We start from the raw sequence: 9690 nt of genomic DNA, 5'->3' as shown, positions 1-9690 counted from the left end.
TGTATTGTACGCAGCCTTGTGATCACATGATAACAACTTTATCAGTTACCTCTCCTTCTTTCAACTAATTAAGGAAAGAAGCTAGGTCTAGGAAAATGGTATGAATAATCATTTTAAAGGTGCTAAGATCACTAATAAGAAAATCACTCAATCTTAAGTGTCATGAAATAAAAAAAAATGATGGAGCTCCAAAGACTGAAAGTAACCATGTTCGACTGCTTTGGAGTGCAAGATAAAATAAGCAACCAGATCAAATTAGACAAAGTGAGTGAAGAGACGAAGCAATCCATAATGCATTTCAGCTGCAATAAGATTGGATGAATGGCCATTTAAAGTAACGAATGACAATTGAGTTATTTTGGATAAGAAATTTGACTCAATTGACATTTTACTTAATTATTCTTATTGGTTTGACTGTTAGTTTCCGTTAGATATTAAAGTAAACTCAGATGCTCTTTAGAAAATATAATTTATTTTTCTTCTTTATTTTTTTTTCTCTTTTGAATTCTTTTTTGGTTCATATTGATAGTGTTTCCTTAGAAAATGTACCAAATATTATGTAGAAATCGTGATGGAAATGATTAATCATGGTTCATGTATCCACATTGACTTCACTCTAACCTTTTTCCTGATCGTGAGAGGCCATTGGAACTTGGTTATTGTTAACCTACTGACCTCATCCAACAACTTATCAAAGGTCTTGATGTTGCAGGTGTTGGTAAGACTAAGTCGACTATTCCTTGGATTATAGATTTGGGTGCCACTGATTATATGACTGGTGACTTGACAACCTTTGGTTCCTCAAAGCATTCTTCAGTCCTTGGCTCTATCGTTGTTGCCAATGGAATGAATCTCGACATTTAGAGAAGTGGCCTTTTAAAATTTATCTTTCTTGATTCTCCTCTTCTTGTCTTATCTGATGTTCTTTATGTCCCTAAATTATCTGCTAATTTGATTTCTATTAATCAACTTATTGACAAACATTGCTTAGTTTCTTTCTCACCTAATAGATGTCTTTCAAGATCTGAGAACCAGGAAGGTGATTGGTTGATACTGTAGACAATGGGAACTCTTCATCTTGAATTTGGGCTCATCCTCCAACTCTCACAAGTGTTTTATTGCTTCGTCTTCTCAGGAGATCAACTCAGCAAATGCTCTTTGGAAACTATGGCAGCAAATGCTCTTTGGAAACTATGGCATAGGCGTTGGGGACATCCTTATACGCAGAATCTCAAGTCTATATGTTCTTCTGGTGATTTAGTGTTTAAGATAGACTTTAAGAACAACGTCACTATTATTTGTGATTATTGTGTTCTTGCAAAATCACATTTGTTGTCATTTAATAACAGTATTCATCGTACTAACTCTCCATTTGAACTTATTCACTATGATGTTTGGGGTCTGCGAGCTCCAAGTCACTCTATGGAGATTCTTATTATGTTATATTTGTTGATGATGTATCTCAATTTACATGTATTTACTTTCTTAAAAACAAATCTAGGTATTTTTTATGGTTCGTACTCAATTTGAGAAAATATAAAGATCCTTCGCACAAACCCAGGCGATGAATACATCTCTAAAGATTTTGAGCATTTCTTGGCTAATGAAGGGTCATTCATCAGAAAACCTGTCCTCACCAGTCTCAGCAACACCATATTACTAAAAAAACTCATGCTCTTCGACTTCATACCAATTTACCATTATTATTTTGGACATGACAGTGTTCCCATGGCAGTGCACCTCATTAATCGAATGCCCACTACGGTTCTCCAAAATCAGTCCCTTTATAGAAGCTTTTTGATACTAAGACATTGTATGACACTTTCTGTGTTTTTGGATGTACGTGTTATGTGCTTCTTTCGAGATCTGATAATCTAAAATTGATGCCAAGTCTGTCAAATATGTTTTTGGGATATTTAGACTCCCAAAAAGGCTATCATTGTTATGACTTGAATGTTAAACGAGTGAGGATCTCACACAATATTCTCTTCTTTGAGGACTCATTCTCCTTTTGCTCCACTGTAGAATCAATAAATATCATTTTTCACTCGACTGCTTTGTCGTCCTACTTTGATGATGAGCCTGATCCTAATGTGAGAGTTCCCCTGGTTGCTCCTCCTCCTTCACCATTCCAAATCCAGGTATCCCATCTTCTTCTCATAGTATTTCCTCTTCCAAACCACTATATAATATAGTCACTATCCGATCTATTTGGGTAAGAAACCTCTTTCTGGACTATCTTTTCTATCTTCACTTGATCATATCTCTGTTCCTAGATCTTATAAATTGGCGGGAGATAGTAAGGAATGGACCCTAGCTATGCAACAAAGTTCTCCCGACCAATTATGTTTGGGAGAAAATTTTAGCATCATATTTGTTGAGAAAAAAACAAAAATTGTGTTTTTATTATGGTCTAACAAAATGACAATTACTTAAATACATTCATATTGCCAAAACTCAAATTTAAAAGTAACTTAGCGATGATAGATGGAATTACATTTATTTTTCAAGATGAATCAGAGTTAAGGCAAAGTTGCTGCTAAAAGGTAAAACATCAAAATAATATCGTAGGTCAGTAAGCTTATTGTTCCTGAACCTTACAATATTGTTTCTTGAAGATCTGCTAGGGGTTAGGTTGTGGTATAGCAGGGTGTTACGTTACTCCAGTGATCTTTAACTATAATAACATGGTTTTTATCTATTATTTTCTAATTGTGCATTGTGATGTTGACTCTAGGTTGTTGTGGAGCAGAAGATCACGCGGAAGAGAAATTTGACTAGACATGATATTGATCGGGAGAACTTTGTTGCCGAAGTGAGTACACACTTCTGAAATGTTATTTAAGGTCTTAAGCTTATTTTGGAGTCTATAATGATTAATTTTCAATTTCCATCAAAAAATCACTTCATTGGCTATAAAATCCTCCCAATTAGTGTTGCAAGCAAAAAAGAAAAGAATCCTTCCAATTGTTGGCTTGGGACAAGTTTGTACCCAACAACAACAACTTATATTCCTGCAACGTGAGGTTTGGGGAGGATAAGTGTACGTAGTCCATACCACTACCTCAGAGGTGAGATAGAGAGGTTTCCGATAGACTCCCGACTCAAGAGTTAAATAAAGAAAACCAATTGCTACTTTTTAACAATTCTTTGCATCCATAGATTTATTAATTGTACTCACTATGGTTTTTGTAGGTCTGGAATTGGAAGAATCCTGAAGCAATTACGTCGCCTGGGTGCGTGGTTTGATTAGTTTTGTGAGGTATGAGTTGAGACTTTTCCTTTTCCTCCCTCTGTTGGGAAAATCCTGAAGTTGTAGTTATACTTTTCTTGTTTATTTTTGTGCTCTAACACATTCTCTCAAATCAGTGCTTTACCATGGATGAGAAAAGGTCTAAGGCTGTTGCTGAAGCATTTGTTAGGCTTTCCAATAAAGGTCTTGTATACAGGTGCAGGTCCCTTTTATATTTTTTTTGCCTGCCTTATCTCTTCATTTTGTGCGTGTAAATATCTTCTTGCCTATGTATTGTACATAGCCATATTCTTGAGTGCGCCGTTTCTTGAGTTAGTTTTGGCTCTATATTAAACTTTTGTTATCATCTCCCAAGGGCTCCATGGATGGTGCATTGGATTGTGTCTTGCGTACTGCCATATCTGATATTGAGGTGAGCCATGTAACCATGCTGAATCATGTTTTAGATGGTGTGGAAATCCTTATACACAGTTGAAGATGCTTGTTGTTTGTAAGTAGAATATACAGTCATCAAAGAGAATACACTTCTGAATGTTCCTGGATATAAAGAGCTTGTGGAGTTCAGGGTGCTAACTTCATTTGCTTAGCCCTTAGAAAATGGTCTTGATGAACTTGTTGTGGCGACCAGCAGAATTGAAACTATGCTTGGTGATACTGGAATTGCTATACACCCTGAAGACATAAGATACAGTCACCTTCATGGGAATTTTCTATTCATCCTTTTAATGGAAGAAAGCTTCCAATAGTTTGTGATGAAAAACTTGTAGATATGAACTTTGGGACAGGTGCTGTTAAGGTATTTTATATCATTATATTATGAATCCAGAGAAATAATTGTCTCCAAAGTTTCATCATTGCTTATGGACCATTCTTTGATTATCGTTGCAAATAACTCCAGCTCATGATCCAAATGATTTTGAGGTAAGACATAGTCACAAACTTGAATTCATAAATATTTTTACAGATAATGGGAATTAATATGAATAGCAATGCGGGTCACTTCGAAGGACTCCCTCGTTCAAGGCTCGTGTTGCTGTGGCAGAAGCTTTAAAAGAAAAGGTATCTTCATAACAAAAAGGTATCTTCATAACTTTTTTCTACTTCTTTAGCTGGAAATAAAATGTTAATGGACTGCATGCATATATTGGTACACAAAAAATTGTTCTAATTTCTGATAATTTATGTTTTCTTGCACATTTTAAAAGATCCATGAATGTATCTTCATCAAAGGGAAAAAAGAGAATCCATGGATGTGATGTACACACTTGCATCTTATATATCCATATGTATACCCATGTCTGTTCAACATGAGTTTATATATGAAGGATATTCTTTCTTTGATAAGGTATATAATTATATATGTGAAGGATATTGGAACATAATATCATAAATGTTTGGTCCACCGTTACATAGTTCGTCTCTGTTTGAAACCATCATTCCGTGTCCAGGAAAAGGTAAGCAAATTGTTCTCCGAGATGTGTTTTTTGATAAGGTAAATAATTTTATTAATATTGAGATTTTTCCTTTATAACCTAGTAGAACACCCCAACATAAATTACAATAGATTTTGAGTTTTAATCACTTGGAATTGGGTGAAAGCACATTCTGTTCCAACTTTTTCTCTTCAAAATATAACATTGTGTCTAGTTTAAAAAAAAATATAACATTGTGCCTCACTTTTAGAGCTATGAGTTCTTGAGGCTTTCGAATTGTGCTGACGGTGGGTTAGATTTGAGGACACGCCCTAGAAGAAACTGTGCTACATAACATTGGGCATAAGGATTTTATGACATACTTCAATCAGTCAAAAATAGTAACCAGGGATGATTTGATTCGTGATGCTCAGGGGCGTAAGATGTCGAAGTCGTTTGGAAATTTTTTCCTCTTGATGTTATTAATGGAATTACACTTGGCGGTCTTCATAAGAGACTAGAGGATGATAACTTAATACGCAAAGAATTTGAGAAGGCAAAAGACGGACTGACAAAGAACTTCCCTAATGGTATTTACGAATGTGGTTCAGATGCTCTTCGATTTACCCTCGTCATATAGACTTCCCAGGTTTGTCACATTGGTGTTTTAGGATTGAATAAGCTGCTTCTTTTAACTTTCTTATTTGTCCTTCCGATCCGATAAGATCAATCTTGATATAAAGAGAGTGGTTGAAAATCATCAATGGTGTGACAAACTGTGGAATGCCACCCCTCCAACAAACATAATTCCTTGTGAAATGCCTTTTAGCTGCCAGTGGATAGTCTCAACACTTAACAAAGCCATAGGGAGAACTGTATCATTCCTGGAATCTTATGATTTGTTCAATGCAGCATCAGAGGTACACTCTTGGTGGCAGTATAGTTGTGTGATGTGTTTATAGAAGTAACCAAAGCGTACTTTGGCGGTGATAATCTAGAGTTTGCATCTGCAAGAAGATTTGCTCAGGACACCTTGTGGCTTTGCTTATATAATGGGTTGAGATTTCTCCATCCATTTATGCCTTTTGTCACTGAAGAATTATGGCAGCGCCTTCCTGCTAGCAGTGGTTCTATAAAGAAAGAATCTACAGTGATAAGTGATTATCTTTCAACTGTATAGATATGATCTGAGCAAAAATTTTCTGCTTGGTGTCTTTAAGTAATATTTGATTGGATTCTCTTTCAATTTGACTATGGTTAAAGAGTAGTTTCTTTTCCATCTTTTTCTTTTTCTTTTTCTTTTTGCAGTTGGTTTTAGGGTGATAATGTAGTGTCTTAATGGTTACTCTGAACTCAAGTATATGATATTTCTAAAAAAACAACTTAGAATCATGCATGTACATCGTTAAACTTCTCATCAAGCATCTGTGAAAAGGAATCCCCTGTAGGCATTTCATTTTGTAAGAATACGAAACATGCAGCTTATCAAGATGAGCTAGCAGTAGAAAATATGACTTGATATAATGGTCCATGCTAGATGCTACTTGATTCTTATTTAGTCTATTGACATGTTGCTTTACATCTGTTCAATTTAACTGAGCTGGAACAATCAGAACGTGGAGGATGAGATGGATAAGGTGTTACCCATTGTTAAAGGATTGAGGTCAAAGAGGGTTTCCGGAGGAAGGATTTGCAAGGTAAACATTTGAGCGTATCCTGTGTCTCCTAGATGAACTTATCTTTTCCATATATAAAAGCATTTCAGATGGCATTTCTGATTTCATTCAGGAATCTCTTAGTGTGTAAAGTCTATGTTATAAATACACATTCAATAATCATCGTCAGTTGGGCATTAAGTGAAAATTTTTTTGAACATGTGCAGCCTTATCCACACAGAAATGGTTAAAGTACCATATGAATTACTTTTGAATGAAAAAGAAGTACTCTAACAGGGTGGATAAAGAGTATGTTAATACCATTCATGTCTAATGGAAATTGAATATGCCGTTGTTCAATATGGTGTTTTGATTATTAGAGATGTGAGCAGGTTGAGTTTATCTTTGAAGTGTTGGAAAACCAAATTTGTTCTCTTTTGTAGATGCTTTATAGTCCTTGTAAGAAGAATCAAGGATGCTCTGGATCATATTTTTGCCTGTGTTTCTCTTGTAAATTGGAAATCCAGAAAGATTATAACTTTGGTCACCTTTCTTAGAAAAAAGTTCAAGTGCCTTTTCATGATATAATCGACAATCAAGAAATTAGTTAATGTCTTCATTCCTAATGCATTCTCTCATCATAGTTGTTTGTAGAATCATTCTTTGATGTTTGTCTTTAGGAAATAGGAATTCGCTACTTCAGCTTTCATACTCTTAATCGATATTTATGATTGCAAGAGAATTAATGTGTAAGACTTTCTTTGTATTGTTTGATATTATACACTTTGAGAAGGAAAAAGCTTTTTTCATAAAGACAATTAGGTCATTTAAATTTCTAACCTGATGGTGGTGATCTTGCCGTCCTTAGGCGAGAAGCATTTGTGTTATGTCGAGCAAATGATACAGCAGAGGTCATAAAATGCCGCTAGCTCAAGATTTCTACTCTAGCTACACTGTCATCGCTGAAGGTATTTCTTTCTTTGTCTGGTTCCGTTCTCTTTGACTTGAGGCTTCTTCATCTCCTTTTTATGCTATCCTCGGTTTATACTTTTATTTCAATTGCACGTAGGTATTAGCTAGAATCTTTGTCCAACCAATGCATGTTTTAATGCGATTTTGTGCAACTACTCTGTGAAAAAACTAGTTAATTGTTCTGCAATTGCATCAAAAACATGTTATTCATCCTTGTCTGTCATGTTCTTTTTTGATAGGATTAATATTTTTGTTAATAATTGGAGAATCTCCCATATACAAGACGGTATACCAGAAAGTAGAGAATCTACAGCATCCCTATTTACTTGATACTTTTCCTTTTCCACATAATACGAAGTTGGATATCTTCAAACATCCTTAAAAGATCCTGTATGTTATCATAAATATTTCACTTGTAATGGCCACTCATCAAGTCATGATAAACAGCCTTTCCCCAACATTTTTATAGTCGAGGACTCAATCAACCAATATCTGTTTTCTTAGGGGAAAGTGGAACTACATGAGTGATATTTATTAAAAAATATCTTAATTCCTGCCTATGCTAATCAATTTTGTACAATTTTTTATTGGGGAAGGCAGTGTATTTAAATAATCCTATGTAGAATATATATGAGCTTGTTTCTTTTACTGTTTTGTGTCCTGAGTCGGGGGTCAATCGAAAGCAGCCTCTCTACTTCATTCGAGGTAGTGGTATGGGCAGCGTACCTCCCCAGACCCTATTTTGTGGGAGTACACTGGATATGTTGTTTGTGTTGTTGTAGAATGTATATGAGCTCTACTTTTAAGTGGCGATTAGGTTGAAAGAATGGAATATGCATGTTTTGTTAAATTATGTCTTACAAATCTACATATCTTGCGTTAATTTTTTATCAGGTCTCAAGTGACAGTGATGCATCTCCAACTGAATGGCTGACGGAAGTTGTGGAAGTTGGGGATGAATCTGTCATAGTTTCTCTCTGAGGATACAAGGACTATCAGTAACTCAAAGGCTGAAGTCAAAAGGCTCATAAAGAAGAAAGAAGAGACAAGGAAGTAAGTGAAATTTCATTGATTTGTGCTACTATTGCAACTTTCGATTTTCTGACTGGTAGGATATAGGTTCCTTTGAATTGCTGTCCTTGGAGCTCGACCATCTTTCGGAGAATGAGGAAAATTCTTTTGTGTAAAAGCTTTTCCTTATTAATTGAATCCTATGTTACTCAAACTCTTCAAAAATGTCTACATATGCATGTCGGGTCCTTCAAAAGTAGTGCATTTTTTGAGAAATCCGACATGGGTGCGACAAATTTTTGGCAGTGTTCAAACGACATATTGATTTAGTATATACAACATTTTAGCTTGCAAAAACAGGAAATTGGTGTTTCTTTTTTGTTTTTAGTTTCACAGGTTACTGAAACCTGAGGAAGTTCCATCAGCGAATAGGAAAAATCTTGTAAAAGATCAATCTAGCTTATCGCTAGCTGTTACCATCTTTTTCCAGATATTCATCTTCTTTAAGATACAGCTGGCATGTGAAATTTTTGTGCAGTCATCCATTTGAATAGTATAGGAATGCAATTTTCCCTTTTGTCATCCAGCTGTTCGTTCAAAAGTAGACTCAAGTGGACATTGCGATATTTGAATCAGTTTATATTCTGAAGTATTTAGGAGCTATTCAATGCTATGTTGCTCAAATTTTTCAAAATTATCAACGGGTGCGTGTCGGATTCTCTAAAAATAGTATATTTTTGGAGAATCTGACATGAATGCTGATACAAGATCGACAAGAAAGACACAAAAACATACACCAAAATAGTCAACGATTTGAAGAACCGAGGATCCCTTTGATGACCTCTCTCGGATTCACAAGAAGAACAAGAAAGGAAATAACATCAAGAGTAAAACACACTAAAGCCAACAACAACACTTGATGAACAAGATGCCATAACAACAACACAAGGTTACAAGACAAGAACACAAATGGATTACACTAGATATAGACAAACGATTACAAGAAAGTAAAGATAGATAGATAGATAGACAAATGAAGATGTAATATTAACAATCCAAAAGCTTATTCCACTTTTGGACCTTTAATATCACACACAACCTAAACATATCTCTTACGTGACCTCAAGGGAACCGGAACCCCCAAGCAATCTCCGTTTCTAAGCAAATCATCAACACAAGGATTCCACCTTACCCAAGGATTCCACCTTGAAAGAGGCTCTCAAAAGAGGCTACAAATATGTCATCTAAAATCCCCCCCTTAAAATGAAGGCAAACAAGCTATTTATAGGTCATGGGTCTTTATTACACAATAAGCCCAAAAATGACCCTAAAAGCTATTGAGCCCAAAAGTGACCCAAAGCCCAAAATAATGTCATGGGCGTCCATG

At 35.4% G+C, this 9690-nt stretch overlaps 1 pseudogene; it reads left to right on the top strand.

The window, feature by feature from the left end:
- The first annotated feature begins 273 nt into the window (after positions 1–273).
- LOC107841525 lies at positions 274–8982 on the top strand (annotated as a pseudogene).
- The last annotated feature ends 708 nt before the right edge of the window (positions 8983–9690 follow it).

Source organism: Capsicum annuum, chromosome 9 (genome assembly GCF_002878395.1).
Source record: "Capsicum annuum cultivar UCD-10X-F1 chromosome 9, UCD10Xv1.1, whole genome shotgun sequence".
Taxonomy (NCBI): Eukaryota; Viridiplantae; Streptophyta; class Magnoliopsida; order Solanales; family Solanaceae; genus Capsicum; species Capsicum annuum.
The sequence above is the reverse complement of the archived record's forward strand: the minus strand, read 5'-3'. Positions and strand labels throughout refer to the sequence as shown.